The sequence below is a fragment of the Chrysemys picta genome, chromosome 7, assembly GCF_011386835.1.
Source record: "Chrysemys picta bellii isolate R12L10 chromosome 7, ASM1138683v2, whole genome shotgun sequence".
NCBI classification, from domain to species: Eukaryota; Metazoa; Chordata; order Testudines; family Emydidae; genus Chrysemys; species Chrysemys picta.
Genome location: NC_088797.1, coordinates 12,667,163 through 12,682,752, shown reverse-complemented (window position 1 = coordinate 12,682,752; position 15,590 = coordinate 12,667,163). Strand labels below are relative to the sequence as shown.

The 15,590-nt window shown below is 42.4% G+C and overlaps 1 long non-coding RNA gene across 1 annotated transcript in view; it reads left to right on the top strand.

The window, feature by feature from the left end:
* Positions 1-9,508, top strand: part of LOC135972915 (uncharacterized) — a 35,904-nt gene extending 26,396 nt beyond the window's left edge. Inside the window, exons 3-4 of the long non-coding RNA XR_010589534.1 lie at positions 7,420-7,484; positions 9,236-9,508. This is a non-coding gene — a long non-coding RNA (uncharacterized LOC135972915). The remainder of the gene's footprint in view (positions 1-7,419; positions 7,485-9,235) is intronic.
* The last annotated feature ends 6,082 nt before the right edge of the window (positions 9,509-15,590 follow it).

The following is a 15,590-nucleotide window of genomic DNA, read 5'->3' as shown; positions in this document are numbered from 1 at the left end:
TCTCCCATCACAGAGTTGTGCATGTGATGTTTGCCTTTACGCATGTTCAAAGTAGAGATGGACTTTATTAAGAAAAGAACCCAACCCCCGCCTCCAGGGCACATCTCCAAATTCCCACACTCACAACACAGTGCCTTATGAGGGAGTGTCTCCAAATCCAATCGTTCATAAACATATCTCTACAGTATGTTGGGGGAAAAGAGATGTTTAGCGCCTGCACATGCACTAAGTAGTTTATCACTTGTGTATGCGTTAGTGTGATCTGCAAAATCCATTGTAGACAAATGATTTTATGGATGGAAGTGTTACATGTTTATAGTACTTGCATTGCTTTTTGCACCAGAACTATGTGCACAATAGACATGCAGACCTGACAATGTTCACATTAAGGCTGCATAGAGGTCCACTCAACCCTAAGTTTTTTAACCATGCCTATATTAAGGAAACATTGTCTGTATTTGTTAAACCTTATGAATCAGCGATTTTTCTGACAAAACTGTTTTCACAGGGAAACGGCCTGGTTTCTTTCTTTCTTTCAGCTGAAAATCTGTTTTTCACAATTTTCCATTTTGAAACGAATTTTTTTTTTTGATTTTTCAAAAACATTTCCCTCCCAAATTGAAGCATTTTTACTAACCATATTCATGTTTGTTTATTTCATAAAAAGAAAAATATTTTCAAGGACATTAAAAAACAAAAACACAAAAACAACTGTCATTTTTTTCAACTACCTTTACATCTGAACCATTCAGATACCTATTGTGATGGACACCATATAAGACAGAAACTTTTCGTCAGTGGTAAAAGCACAAAGACTGTAACACAGACTTTTAAAAGAAATGAATGGATTTAGATAAGGAAATCTAAAACACTTCTAATATGAAATTGGGATCTGTGATTTTAAAGAGACTAGAATCTAATCACTAGATTATGTCTTATGGGAAAGTTTGAAAACAATTCTATTTGGAAAGAATTCTGCTCATATAGTATACTGCTTATCTGTGAGAGTCAGGGGCTAGGGGATTGTTCTTCCTTCAATTTTTATTACTAGGGTGATTTGCATGAAAACAGGATCTGTGTTCCTTAGGGATTCATTGATTCCGTATGATTATTCTCTATGTGAAGACATAATCTTCTGTATGTGACATTGCAGTTGGTTGCTGTGAAGAAGAAGAAGATGATGATGATGATGATGGGGGAGACAGAGGATTATGAGTTTGTGCTGGGAATAAGCACCTGGAACTAATAGATTCCTACAAGACAAAGAGCTTTTTCATGCAACTTGTCTTAGTAAAAAAAAAAAAATACAGTATTTATTGTAAGAATAAAAAAAAATCTATATGTTGTATTTGTTGTTTGAAGAGGCACAGTGGATGTGGGAAGTGGAGCTGGGTGGGCCATGAGTAAGTGCAGAGCAGCAGCAGAAGCATGTCAGCACAAGACAGTCTGGCTCAGGCCAGACGAGAAAGGGGAAATGTGTGCTGGGAAGCCCTTTAAAAACTTGCAGTAGCCAACCCTCTCACGGCTCATCCTCATGGTCTACTGAGCAGTAGATGGGTTGTTCAAGGGTACTGTAAGTGGGGAGGCATGTAGATGTTCCCCAGAGCCTCACCTAAGAGCACCTGCACAAATTGGGACAAGCTGATCAGTTGTGGAATGCTTTAATCACGATGAGGCTGTATAAGATTTACATAATGTCATTAACCCTGTAGTATTCTCTGCCTCTTTCTTTACACAACCCCACAACTCGTCTGGACTTCTTGCTGTCAGTCATCTGAAGCAAGCATGTCCCTTTGGCTGATCACCATGAGTCTAAGTTCTTCTTGAGAGGCTAGAATTAGTTCAGAATCCTATGTCTACAAGTATTTTTAACTACTTCTTGTAGTGTGCATTCTTGGCACTTTTCTATACTGAATTTCACTACTCTGGTGTGGCTCTTTATTTTACCTAGTTTTGTTAGGTCTTTTGGGTTCTTCACAGTCTACCTTACTCATGAAGGAGATCAAAACTTTGTGTAACCAGGTGGCAGTGTTTGCTCATTCACTCCCAGCTTCCACCTCATTACTAACACATGTCCAAGAACTGATTTCTGATGCACCCCCAATATTAACCCCTTTCTATGTTGTGAATTCATTAAATCTAACATATTCCAGAGTTTTAAATGATCAGAAACATAAGCCTGTTTACCTGGTGCTTTTAGACCCTTGTATAGTTGAACTTGAGGCAACTGCTCTTGTAGGCATGAACCATTGTAAATCATGGTGTAAATCAGAGTGTGCTGCATCTCTACCAGAAATTTGCATTGGTGCAGCTATATCAGTGTAGCTACATTATGGGTAAAACTGAGGTTAGACAAGGCTGTAGTCCAGATTGTCATGCAAGATAAATTTTCTTTAACTGAGCATCTCCACGTTTTGTTTAATTAAAAAATAGGTCAAATGTGAAATCCAGTTAGGCTTATTTATCAGTAACCTATCCACACTTCAAAAATATATATCTGCTCCATGCTTTGGGCTGCAGATTAATTTTGTGTCTACATTTCACTGTTAATTGTTACAAAAAAGGCTTCGGAATACAAAATATGAGAGCATATGCTACAGCATATTCGAAGGAGTATGAGAACCATGCATATGAGTTACAACGAATAATAAAATGTGGCTAATAATATTTTTCACACTAGCATCTTATTTCTTTTTGCTAGACTGTGTCTGAAGGTTTTGGTTGTTTTTTTTTTTAATTTTGAAATAACAAACTAGAAAGTGTATTATTAAACATATTTATTATGGTTTCACTTAGGGACTAACTAAGATCAGGGCCCCGTTGCACAGGTACTACTAAACACAGAGGAGTAGAAAGCCCCTGATCCGAAGCGTTTATAATCTAATAGACAAGACGGACACAGAGAGGGGAAAAAAACATACAAGCAATGTGAACAATGCAATGGTAGCAACTGTTATGTTCTGCACTATTTTACATGTAACAGCCTGGGGAAACAAATTATCTTTGCTAGTTAACTTCTTAAAGCTTCACAAAAAATCAGAGTAAGTATGACAATAAAGGAAAAATTTTGTGTGGATGGAATTTTATGTTTGGTGTAGATATGGGGCCCAAACCTGCAAATGCTGAACCATGTGAGTAGTTCCAGTGAAGCCAGTGGGACTTCATAGAGGGTACTTGTATGTGAAAAAGTAGGCATGTACAGACCCTCAAGGGGCTGCCTCTCTGTTTTTATTTGCCTCACACTTTGTTCTTTTGGATGGATAAAACAGTGCTAAGCACAATCATAACCTTTCAGGAAGAATGATCTTTGGTTTCTATTAAGAGAACAACATCAAAAAACAAACCCAAAACTCAAAGTTAAGTCTTTATGAAATAACATGTGCTTTGTCTATGGAGGGTACAACAACTCTGAAGGCCTTTGTGGAATGGGGGAGTTGTTTAAAAGTGCAGCATGAAGAACAGAAGTTCTGATATCTACATACAAAGGAGGGCTAAATATTGTTTAATTTAATTGTTGCAAACCCTGGCTTGCTCATCTCAACCTGTAGGGGTCAGCATCGGTGCAGTTACTCTGACTGCTGGCCACCAATTGCAGAATCAGAGCTATGCTTGAGGGTAGACAAAGTTTGAAGAAGAACCTTTTCCCTGGAAATGCATTCTAGATTGTGAGGTGTAATTTACTTTGTTCCAATATTGACAGCTCTATTGTATTGTGATTCTAGCAATTTGGGGGGGGGGGGGGAGTTGGTTATGTAGCTCAGGAGAACATGATGAAAAGTACCAACTCATGATTTATTCCTTATTCAAAATGCCTACCGTCTCCTATTACTGCCAACGGGGCTGAATCCAGCAAGATGGCTGCCATTACCCTACAGTCTACCTTATATGGAAGTGAAGCTGCCCTTAATAAAGTATCGGAGGGGTAGCCATGTTAGTCTGGATCTGTAAAAAGCAACAGAGAGTCCTGTGGCACCTTTAAGACTAACAGATGTATTGGAGCATAAGCTTTCGTGGGTGAATACCCACTTCGTCAGATGCATGTATTGAGCCACAAAAGCTTATGCTCCAATACATCTGTTAGTCTTAAAAGTGCCACAGGACTCTCTGATGCCCTTAATAAAGTTGGCTGCCACATCTCATTGTTTTCAGTGAAACTGAAGCCAAGCCCACAGACAAAATGGCTGCCACTTTATGGTTCAAGGGTCTAGACAGGACTCAGGTATTATGAGGAGCAGCAGACACACCATGGAAAGTGAATAGGAAGGATGAGGAGCAGAACACTGAGGGAGAAGGAGGCAGATTTAGGAGTTGCAGGGGAATGGAGTGCAAGGAGAGGTGGAAGGCTGAGGGGAATGCAGAAAACAGTGATAACATGGAAGATGAAGTGGATAGGATGGCAGTTCCCTCAGGCTGGAGGTACTGGTAAGTAATAGGAGTCCTTGCAGAGCAGCTGCAGTGTTGCCAACTCTCATGAACTGACTATGAGTCACTAGATTTTGGAGCCCACAGAAGCTGTCACGATGACGTGAGGAGCTCCTCCAATCCTGGGATTTTTTTCAGTGCTGGACACATGGGCAGAGCTGTGTGCAAGAGCTTTGGGTCTAGGGACACAGATCTGAATTGCCACTGAGTCTTGCCTTCATGTATGCAGAAGAGAGCGGATCCTTGGCGACATGAGGTGGGACAGTGGCGAGTAGTGGACGTGTTTCTGCTAGGTCCCCTGAGAATATTAGAGAGTTTGAAAAAAATGTCCTACCTTGAATTGGGACAAAAGTCAATCTTGAAAATTTTTGCAAACCCCCTTTTGTTGTTGTTGTTTTGGTTCAAATACTTCCTCGCTCTCCCAAGTTGGGCAGTCATAGGCAAAGAGGAATAGTTGTGCAGTGGAACCTGTTTCCCCTCACTATGCTGACTGACACTCCAGCAAGGCTGGATCATACAGTTTAGAGAGGGTGCCTTACCTGCTTTCTCCTCTCTACCCCCGCTCCCTGCCCTTAGTCCTCTGCCTTGCCACATAGGTCAGATCATTCTTGCCCTTAGGCTGCTGTCCTGAACTACTTGTCCTAACCCACACTCCTACTTCATGCTTCCTTGGAAACTGTCTGAGAGGGTTTACAGGTGTACTGAGATCATCCGTTACATCATGTACAATCCAGTCACCTTTCTGCTAGTAGGATCAGATTAGATCCCAGATCCTTTTATTTAGGGGACTGGACCAGTTGTCTCTTTTCAAAATAAGGGGGAGTTGATGTCAAATGGGAGGAATATGCTTGGCCATTGACAAGTGCCTTTAATCCTGCGAGACAGTCACATTTAGCTACAGCCTCAACTTGGGGTTTGTCTCTCAGAAGTGAACATGCTTCAAAAAGCACATTCCCAGGTGCTGCTTATATCAGAGCTATTTTGAAGTTGAGCATAAATTAATTAAGCTGCATTGATAATCTGTAGCTGTCACGAGTCCAACAGTAAGTAAATGTGTTGAGCCTTCAGCACTCAGAAATAAACCGTAGCTTGCTTCATGCCAGTGAAACAACCAGCATGTTTCCAGGATGCTAACAAATGTTTTATGATGTTATTCACAACTGGTGCACCAGCAAGATCAGGCCAACATTTCCTCCTAAATGGGCCACTCTCGTTGCTGCATCACAGCCAAGCTTTTAAAGTGGTGGAATTGTTATTACAATCTGGGTTTCTCTAGGACTTTCCATCTGACTATTTCAAAATGCACTAAAAATATGAAGCTTCCCAATGCCTATGTGGGGCAGGGGAGTGTTTGAACTGCTGGGAAAACTCAAGAGGCACAATCCCGCTCCAAAATCCTGGCTGCACAGATGGAGCAAGTAAGTGTACGTGCTTTGAGATGGCAAAGACCACTTCCTTCTCTGTGCCCAGCTCCACCAGCATAGCCCTACCGCCTCCCCTCAGTGCTGGGATGGATTGTGCCTCCTGGAGCTCATGGATGGAGCAGTCCTGGTGGTCTCTAGAGCAACTGGGGCTATGATAGTCCCTGGTCATTGTGCAGGGCAAAGTGAAAAGCTTCTGCCACCCTCTCCCTTCCCCGTATTCCCAATACTAGGGCTAGGGACAACTTGGCCTAAAGAGTAACAGCTCATAGGGAAAGTATCCTGGTGCTAATGAATAGAGTCAAGCAACAGAGAGAAGAGTGACTGCCCATAGAGAGGGAACAAAGCCATCATTAGTGATGGAAGAAGAGGTTAATTATACATTTGTAATAACTCCCAGGTAAGTGTTTTTAATTAAATAAAAGGTCACAATTCAAAATCACACTAAGTCTATTCTGCTAAAATCTGCAGCTCTGCTTTGTCATGGGGCAGGGGAGGAGAGGTACTGCCATTAAAATGCTGAAGGTGCCTATTTGCTTCAAACAATGCAACACAAAAAGTGAAACTGGAGATAGTGTTTGCTTGTTGCTCACTCTTCCATTAGACCAGCAGGGCAGCATTAGACTAACGTACAGGGGGAGGATGCAATGTCACAGAACTGAAAGGAAACAAGAGGACCAATATATATGGTTCCCTTATTCTATTTTTCTAACCGAACTCGCTGATGCCAGATAAGTGAAACTGCCATGCCAGCGCAGGTTTCTAGTGATGTTGTGGATGTTTCCATGGTGTAAAACATCAGCATACTCATTAAGAGCATGATGCTTTTTTCCACTTGTCATAAAGCCCCGTTTATTAGGATTTATTTAAAAAAAATACTCCTGTTTTTTTTTCTTCCTTTTCAACAGCTGTGCTGTGATTTTACATGGTTGTGAAAAGCCTTGGGACATCATGTGATGTACATGCTGTGCTATCTCAATGCAAATCATTATTGGCCCCCTTGCCTTTCATGTTGGATGGTCTGGCACTATAATTGCTTGGTTCCAATATTATCTGTCCCAGGGCTATCAATTCATTTTCAATTTCTCTACCTGTTGGGATAGCTCAGGTATCCCACAGAGTTCTGTCCTAGGCATCTACTACTTAACTTAATTTATTATGGTCCTAGCTATGGAACACAGGCACCCTGAAGCATTTTGACAACCAGGGTCGTATTTGAGGGTTGCTTTTGTTTTCAGCTATTTTGGCTGGAAAATAGCTGAGTTTCCTTTTTTTTTTTTTTTTCATGTAAACCTTGTTGTGAGGCTAGTTGTTGTTGCACTGCATACATCTAAATTCTTTTAACTATTAGCTGGCCAGTAATAACTTCTGCTGGGTTGGCCTATTGCCACTCTGCCTTCTTTTTGTTCATTCGCTTAGCATGCAAAGAGCACCTGACAGGAAAAACCTTATAAACGATTGCTTCCGAATAAATTCACCAACCTTTCCTGTTGCTAAGCTTGAAAATGACCTTCTGGTCTGATAGAACTAAATGAGTTAAAGAATCCAATTTCTGCCTTCTGTTACATTTGCACAGCTCCGGTTGATATCAAATGGCGGAATTTATTCCCAAACAGAAAGGGAGGAAAACAAGATGGAATGGTAAGGAAACAAAAGTGAAAGACTTCTCTCCCCTCCCTTGAAAGGCCAAGGTCTGGCTCCTGAGCTGTGTTCTATGCACCATGGAATGAGGAAGGGAGCAACGGTGGTACTGAACCACCTCTGATTCTGAGGACAGCCAGGAACTTGTTTCTACTCCAGCATAAGCTGGACCAGTCCAAAAATTGCTCTGTTGTATTCCTGCCAATGGCCACAAAATGTCTTCTAATCGTTAGGAATAGGTGGAGTTCAGAAGTATCAATGCGACACTACTTTACCCTCTGCCATGTCCCTATGCTGCTGGTGGTATACACCTAGTATGAGACTGAGAAGACTTCCTTTATACAAAGGGAATCCCTGAGTAAAAAGGTTAAGGAGGGAGGGGAGTGTGTCTGATTATGCACCATGGGAGCAGTGCAAAACAGCCAGAGCAAGGCCCAGAATCTGGTTTCTATTTCCCACCTAAGAGCCAGGGCCGGCTCCAGGCACCAGCATTCCAAGCAGGTGCTTGGGGCAGCAATCTGCAAGGGGTGGCAGTCCATGTGTTTTTGCCCCCCCAAACAGCACGCCAAATTGCCGCCGCGGACAGCGGGGGCAGTCCGTGGGCCGTTAGGGCGGCACGTGCGTTTCCGCGGTGGCGGCAGTTCAGCGGCAGCTTCTATGTTCAGCTGCCCGCGGTGGCTATTCGGCGGCTTCTGTCTTCTGGCTGAAGACAGAAGCTGCCACCGAATTGCTGTCACCACGGAAACACACGTGCCGCCCTAATGGCACATGGACTGGCCCCACTGTCCGGGGCGGCAATTCAGCACGCTGCTTGGGGCGGCAAAAACAGTAGAGCCGACCCTGCTAAGAGCTAATCAGCCATGCATTGAGTGAGTATGTTCATAGAATCATAGAATCATAGAATATTAGGGTTGGAAGGGACCTCAAGAGGTCATCTAGTCCACCCCCCTGCTCAAAGCAGGACCAATTCCCAACTAAATCATCCCAGCCAAGGCTTTGTCAAGCCGGGCCTTAAAAACCTCCAAGGAAGGAGACTCCACCACCTCCCTAGGTAACGCATTCCAGTGTTTCACCACCCTCCTAGTGAAATAGTTTTTCCTAATATCCAACCTGGACCTCCCCCACTGCAACTTGAGACCATTGCTCCTTGTTCTGTCATCTGCCACCACTGAGAACAACCGAGCTCCATCCTCTTTGGAACCCCCCTTCAGGTAGTTGAAGGCTGCTATCAAATCCCCCCTCATTCTTCTCTTCTGGAGACTAAACAATCCCAGTTCCCTCAGCCTCTCCTCATAAGTCATGTGCTCCAGACCCCTAATCATGTTGTATATGATGATTGGATTTACTCATAAATTAAGTTGTAGGGTAATTACGCCACAGATATTTAAATACAATTAAAGGTGGGCAACATTTCCAACTGCACAAATTGCTTGAGAACATTTTGAATTTTGACAGGAAAGCAAACACACTGAAGTTTGACTCATGCTGGACTAAAGTCTGCCATAAGTTGACAAAATACCTTTTGATATTTCCTCTAATATTAACTATTTTAGCAACACCGGATATAAAAATCAAGTCAAAATAGGATTATTGTTTAATTTTTGGTGAGGGTGAGGAGAAGAGTAGATACAGGATAAATGGTCTTGGGATTTGGGGTGTTCAGTGCAGGGTCGGGGAAGTGGGAGCATGTTTTACAAAAACATCAAGCAAACAAACAAACAAACAAACAAACAAACACCAATGCTTTGCAGATGTGCCAGGAAAGAAGAACCAGGTGTGACATCATGCTCAAGCCACCCAGAATTGTGAACCACTGTGTTACACCAGGTGTCTGCTAACTTGGTGTCATCTTTTACGCGGAGGCTAACGGAAGGAGAAATTCATGTCTCATCCTACAAAATCAAGGATTAAAGGTGTATGAACACATTCTTGACGGCATCTTCCCACCACAGGCTGATAACATTACACCATTTTTTTTCTGGCAACTGCTGGCTCAGAAATAAATAATAAACTTGGACATTTGTGGAACATACTCTACCCCTAACATGACTATATATGCACTCCTTAAATATGGCATCTTTGTGTGTTCAAGACCAAACAACTCTGGTTAAGGTTCATTATTCAGGGTGAAAGGAGTTATTGGTCTCCTTGTGGAACCATTGTCTCTCACTGTTGCCATCTTTTTTGGCTATGTACACAGTGAAGCAAAAGACTAAATGAGCCATTCAACTTGAATCCTCCCCCTTCCCTCCCCATCCCTAGAGGTGGATGCCTAGAGATGGGACTTTCACAAGTGCCTCAGGAGCAAAATCACACTGAAAATCAATGGATTGATACTAACACCTAACACTTTGGGATCCACTGATGAAAAGCCCTACCTAACACTTTTCAAAGGGGGGGGTCAGTATCATTATCCTCATTTTAGAGTGGGAGGAAACTGAGGCACAGAGCAGGGACATGATCTGCCAAAGGTCACCCAACAGGCCACCCACAGAGCCAGCAAAAGAACCCAGGTCTCCTGTGTCCCGTTTCAGTGCCCTATTTGCTAGGATGTTGGTGTTCCTAAGATTTCTTGCCAGTGGACAAAGAAAGTAAAATTAGCTTTAGTAGCAGGTCTCCTGTTTTTGAAGTGCTTTAGTCAATTTAGTTTTTGATTTGTGTGATCTGAGATTGTTTGGGGTGGGAGATCTAAGTGAGAGAAGGAGTGAAAGCAGAGTTTAAATCTTTTAGTAAAATGCTTGTTCTGCTTTTTTTTTTTCTGCTGGGGGAAAAAACAAAACAGAAAGATAAACGGCACAGCCATTACAGCTTGGCCTGAATCCAATCCCTGAGTTACATCTAGGCCTTTAACGCTGCCTGAGAAAGTCATTTTAAAGAAATACAGTTATTACATACATTAGTTCTTACATCCTTGGAGGTACATCTGTACTCTTCAATCTTTCTGGATTACTTCAAATGTTTCCTGAAGGCTTTTAAATCCAGTGAAGACTGATCTAAGAGAATTCTTTAGGCAATCCTTCTCTTTTACTCGCTACATAATCAGAAAAGATTTAAAAATAGCTCACAAATTAAAAACAAAAACTCCCCACACAATTAAGAACTGGCCTTCAAAGCTACCATGAAGAAGGAATCTTACATAAGCAGAACATGCCACTAGAATGAAGTAAGATTAACCTTTCAGATTCTATTCTCAAATAATTGATTTCTGAGCCCATGGGACCGATTTTCATTGGGTCTAAATTGGTGCAGCTACATTTACTTCAGTGAAACTAGGGCAATTTACACCAGCTGAGGATATCACCTTATGTCTTATTCTCAGCTGATGGTTTACCCAGTGAGATAGGTGTGCATGTCTTTAGTATGAAATTCCACATTGTAGGTCTGGTACTGACCACATTTATACACATTATAGACTATCAGGACTGGAAGGGACCTCAGAAGGTCATCTAGTCCAACCCCCTGCTCAAAGCAAGACCAATCCCCAACTGGCCCCCTCAAGGATTGAACTCACAACCCTGGGTTTAGCAGGCCAATGCTCAAACCACTGAGCTATCCCTCCCCCCCGATATAACGTGACCCAATACAACATGAATTCAGCTATAACGTGGGAAAGCAGTGCTCCGGGGGGGGGGGGGGGGGGGCGGCGCAATCCGGCGGATCAAAGCAAGTTCAATATAACATGGTTTCACCTATAGCACGGTAAGATTTTTTGGCTCCCGAGGACAACGTTATATCGGGGTAGAGGTGTACTAGTTTTTCACCTGTATAACTCAACAGAATTGCTTCTGATGTACATTGGTGTAAACTGAAAGTGAACTGTGCCCCTAAATTTGGAATTATTTGAGGCAGGATAATGTGACTCTGTCCATGAAGACAGATCTGAAATATGGTCAGAGATACTGTCCGCTATTTGATGATCTGAGGCGACGATGTGCCAAAACAGAACTCTTTATGCAATATTCTGCAGCATGGAAAACTCGCCAGATTTGGTTAAAGTGAAAAAACAAATTCACAGCGATATTTTGTAAGAGGATTACCCCAACAGACACTAAAGCTGCTGTTCCCCAAATGATGACATTTGTAATGCCAACAAAACTGTTGCATTCCTCATCCCCTGCTGTTGGAGCCGCTGTACATTTGATTTCTGGATCTTGGCCACTGTGTATTTGCCATCTGTATAGCTTCTGAGCTTTGGCTTCTATATTTGATGCCCTTGTCAAGGGAGAAAGACAATGAGCATGCCTGATGTTACCCTACTAAACCTATATAGTATGTGGTTAAAACAAGTGGTTCAAGACAAGTTCATTCTGTTCACTCAGTTGATGTGATAGATAGATGCCAAGTGCTATCTGCCTGGCTTATCTGTTGCATAAAGCAGGTTATATACTTTAAACCTTGGGGCAGCTTGAGTGTGAACCACAACCCTTTTCTCAGTTTTTTCCATTTATAATGAGCTGATCTCAACCCCCAAAAGTCCATTGTTTTAAATATTACATTTGAATTGGGTATAGTATTTTCTTTGCATGTCTCCTGCTACAGACCCAATGAAAGAGATTTGCTCTCACCTGAAACCTCTTCCCTTTTGCAGGAGGTATCACCTTAGTCAGTCACGCTGGCATGTAGGAACTTGCTATTGTGAAAAGAGTTTCCTTGTTTGGGTGATTCCTGTAAACTCACCACTGGAGGATTCTTGCATCTCTACTTGCAGGGGAGAGGCCCTGATCTTTCAATAAGATCAGTGGAGGGACTTTGCATGGATGCAGCAATCTGTGGCCGAAATAATTAGGGAATAACTTGCCAGTGTGGTATACATAGAATGCAAAGTTGAGAATTGAGGTTAATTGTGGAATAAAGAAACTGGCCCAGCAATCAATTTGTTTTCTAGACCATTATCAGAGAAAACATGCACCATAGTAACTTGACCTTTACTAGTTTTTACAGATAATTTTTAACTCTGTTAGTGTGAAGCTTTTCCCCTAGTGGTTTAGTTCACATGCAGTACAAAATAAACTGTTTTTTTTTTTCTTTCTGATAAATTACACAGCTCAAAGGTCAATAATGGTATCATGTATCACTAGTCACTTTCAGTGCCACCCAGCGCTTAAGGGCACATGTTTTAATGCAATCTGTCAGCCCCTACTTAACAGATTTAGTACTTGCTTGTAATCCATTAATAGTTCCATTTTTAGGTTTAGCTTGCTACCCAAATAACAGTGGGAAATTGATTGCCAGCTCAGTGGTTTGAGACTCGAACCAGATTGCTGAGCATGAATTACAGCCACAAAAATGGTAGTGAGATGCTGGAACTCAAGGTGATAAACAGGAGATGCTTTTTTTTTTCAGATACACTGGGGAGGAGAAGGAATTGTCATGCTCTGCAGACCTGAGAAAGCCCTACCTGGAATGGCTGGAGTTCCATTACTGCAGCATCACCAGAGAGCATAGTTTCAATAGAAAGGGATAAAAACAGAAGGCAGCAAAAAAATAAAATAAAATGGACAACTTTATTTAGCTGTGGGTTTAAAACACAAAAATAAATCCTTGAAGGGCATGTTCCTGCATAGTCACTCAGGCCAAACTCCCACTGAACACATATAAATGAAACCTTAGTAGGGTGTGTGCAGTGCTATGCCCATCACTGGGGCTCTTCTCATTCCCCTCAGGTGAAAACAAAACACAGCTCCAGCATCACGTCCTTCCCTTCTGAGGTAAAGCAGTTCCAACATAACCAGAAGCTGCCTCATTTGAGCTTCCGAGCAACCCAGACTATTTTATCCTGGGCCAGATCATCTGCTGGTATGAACCAGCATACCTCCATTGACAATTACTGTTAGGATTTTCTTAGACCTGCTGCCATACAGCTAGACAATTTTTTATAGGAAAAGGGAACCAAATATAGTGTATAATGAAACCAGGGTACAGTTTTACCTAGGGGGTCTTCATAGCGAGTGGGAGAGAGATTGATTATTTGACAGTTTTTAGAACTTTTTTAAAATGCTTATGTTCATTCCTTTTATAATGGTCAGTATTTGTTGTTCTCTTTCTGAGACAATAATAGGTATATTTTTTAAGTAATTTGGTGAAAGCAGCTGTTTTCCAGTAATTGTGACATTTTATTTACCAAAATAGCTTTTCGGTTTTGGGCTTTTCTCCCTTCCTTTTGTGTTTCAGAAAGTCACAGGAGCTCGTGTAGATTTTCTTTTTTGTGAATCAATAAAAAATAAAATAGAGAGCTATTTACAGTAAAAATGGCTGAAATTAATGTCATTTGCCACTTATTTTAAGCAATTGTGTGTTTTGTTCATTTAACTATTTCAGTGATTCACAGAGTCAGGTTTAAAATGTCTCTTGTGTGCTAATGGAGTGTTGGAGGCTGCTGAAATGTAAGCCCTAACTACCACTATAGGTGCCTAAGACCAATATTTAAGTGCCATGGGCATTCACAGACCCCCTGCTAAGTTTCCCTCTAAACTTGTAGGTGCCTAAAATTCCTAGGCACCTGTTTCTGCTATTAGTCCCTGAGGTGCCCTAATTTCAGTGGCTGGGTATGTCTAAAATTGCCTCAGTCCTGATACTGCCCAACAGCTCAGAGCCTAACTCATGTCTAAACCACAGCAGGATTTAGAAACTGGATGTTTTTCTGCCTACCTTGTTTTTGGGTCCAATCCAGTAGCATGCCTAAAACTGCACAAGACAGCCACAGGAGATGGGCATGCTCCCCCTTATAAGCTTTAGCCCAGTGATTAGGGCACTCACCCGGCCTGATGTGGAGAAGGGATTTTTGTTTCTCCAACCTTCTAGATGGGGAGCTTGAAAAAAAGACTGACAGGGCTTACATGCCTAACTGCAAGAGAGGACTCATTGCTATGAATCCCGAGTAGAAAAAGGTGCCTCCTTCCAGCCCAGAGGCAGGCTCCAAACTCCCTGAGAGGGATGGGGTTTAGGCTTTACCCTTGTCCTCAGCAATTCCTATGGGATCGTTAAGGTAGCTCCCCACTCATCTTACTAGCTTCTGTGCATCCTATTCGTAGGTGCCTGACTCTCTTCCTGCATTGTATAGGAAGCCAGGGCATCTAGCTCAAAGTTGTAAATTCAGCTTGGTGGCAGGTTGTCTAAAAGTTAGACACTGCAAAGCCTCAGTCCCCTTTGTGAATCCCACTCACTGACTTCTCTTTGCAGGATTGGGGCCTTAATCCATAATCTACAACCAAAGGTTTAACACCTCACAAAGTACTAATGGCGTTCAAGCGACTCCACTGAGATAAAGATTATTTTCTTATACCTTGAAAATTCCAATGCAAAAAATAATTCACCAACAGCTAGTCAAATAAAGAATTGTTTCACCCCAAATCATAGGCACCAACTCTGTGGGTGCTCCAGGGCTCACGCACCCACGGGAAAAAATAGTAGGTGCTCAGCACCCACCAGCCACAGCTGTTTGGTTACTGGGGGAGACGCTTGGGAGAGGGCAGAGAGCAGCAAGTGGCAGGCGGGTGGCGGCTTTGGGGGAGGGATTGGAGTGGAGGCAGGAAGAGGCGGAGCAAGGATGGGGCCTCGGGGGAAGGAGTGGAGTGGGGGTGGGGCCTTGGGTGGAGCAGGGGTGGAGCACCTCGGAGGGAATAAAAACACCTGTGCCCCAAATCCACTGAAGCCAAGTCTTTCCCTTGATTTCAGTGGGCTTTGAAACAGGCTGTTAATCATTTGAAATAGCTAGGCCCTGAAACATTTTAGGACCTTACTTCTTTCAGCTCTGAATCATGGAATACGTAACAATAAAATGCTTTTGAACTATCCCCAGTACAGCAGAAGTTGGGTAGGGAAGCCAATAAAAGATGTCTCCTATGCCAGAAGATCTGGAGAACCCTGGAACCAGCTGCACTTGTGGCATCTTTAGGCTTGGGGGCATAGCTGCTTGGTGAGATGAATGGATACAAACGGTCCTGAATTAATTTTATTAACAACATCCACTGCCCAAGAACATTCTGTGACTTGCTATAGCTAGAGAAGTGCTACTGGGAGATGAGAACTCTGTTACTTATTCCAGTACATTACACCACCCAGTCAGATGCCCAGCAGCTTCGAGAGAAAGAAAGGATATGTATCAAA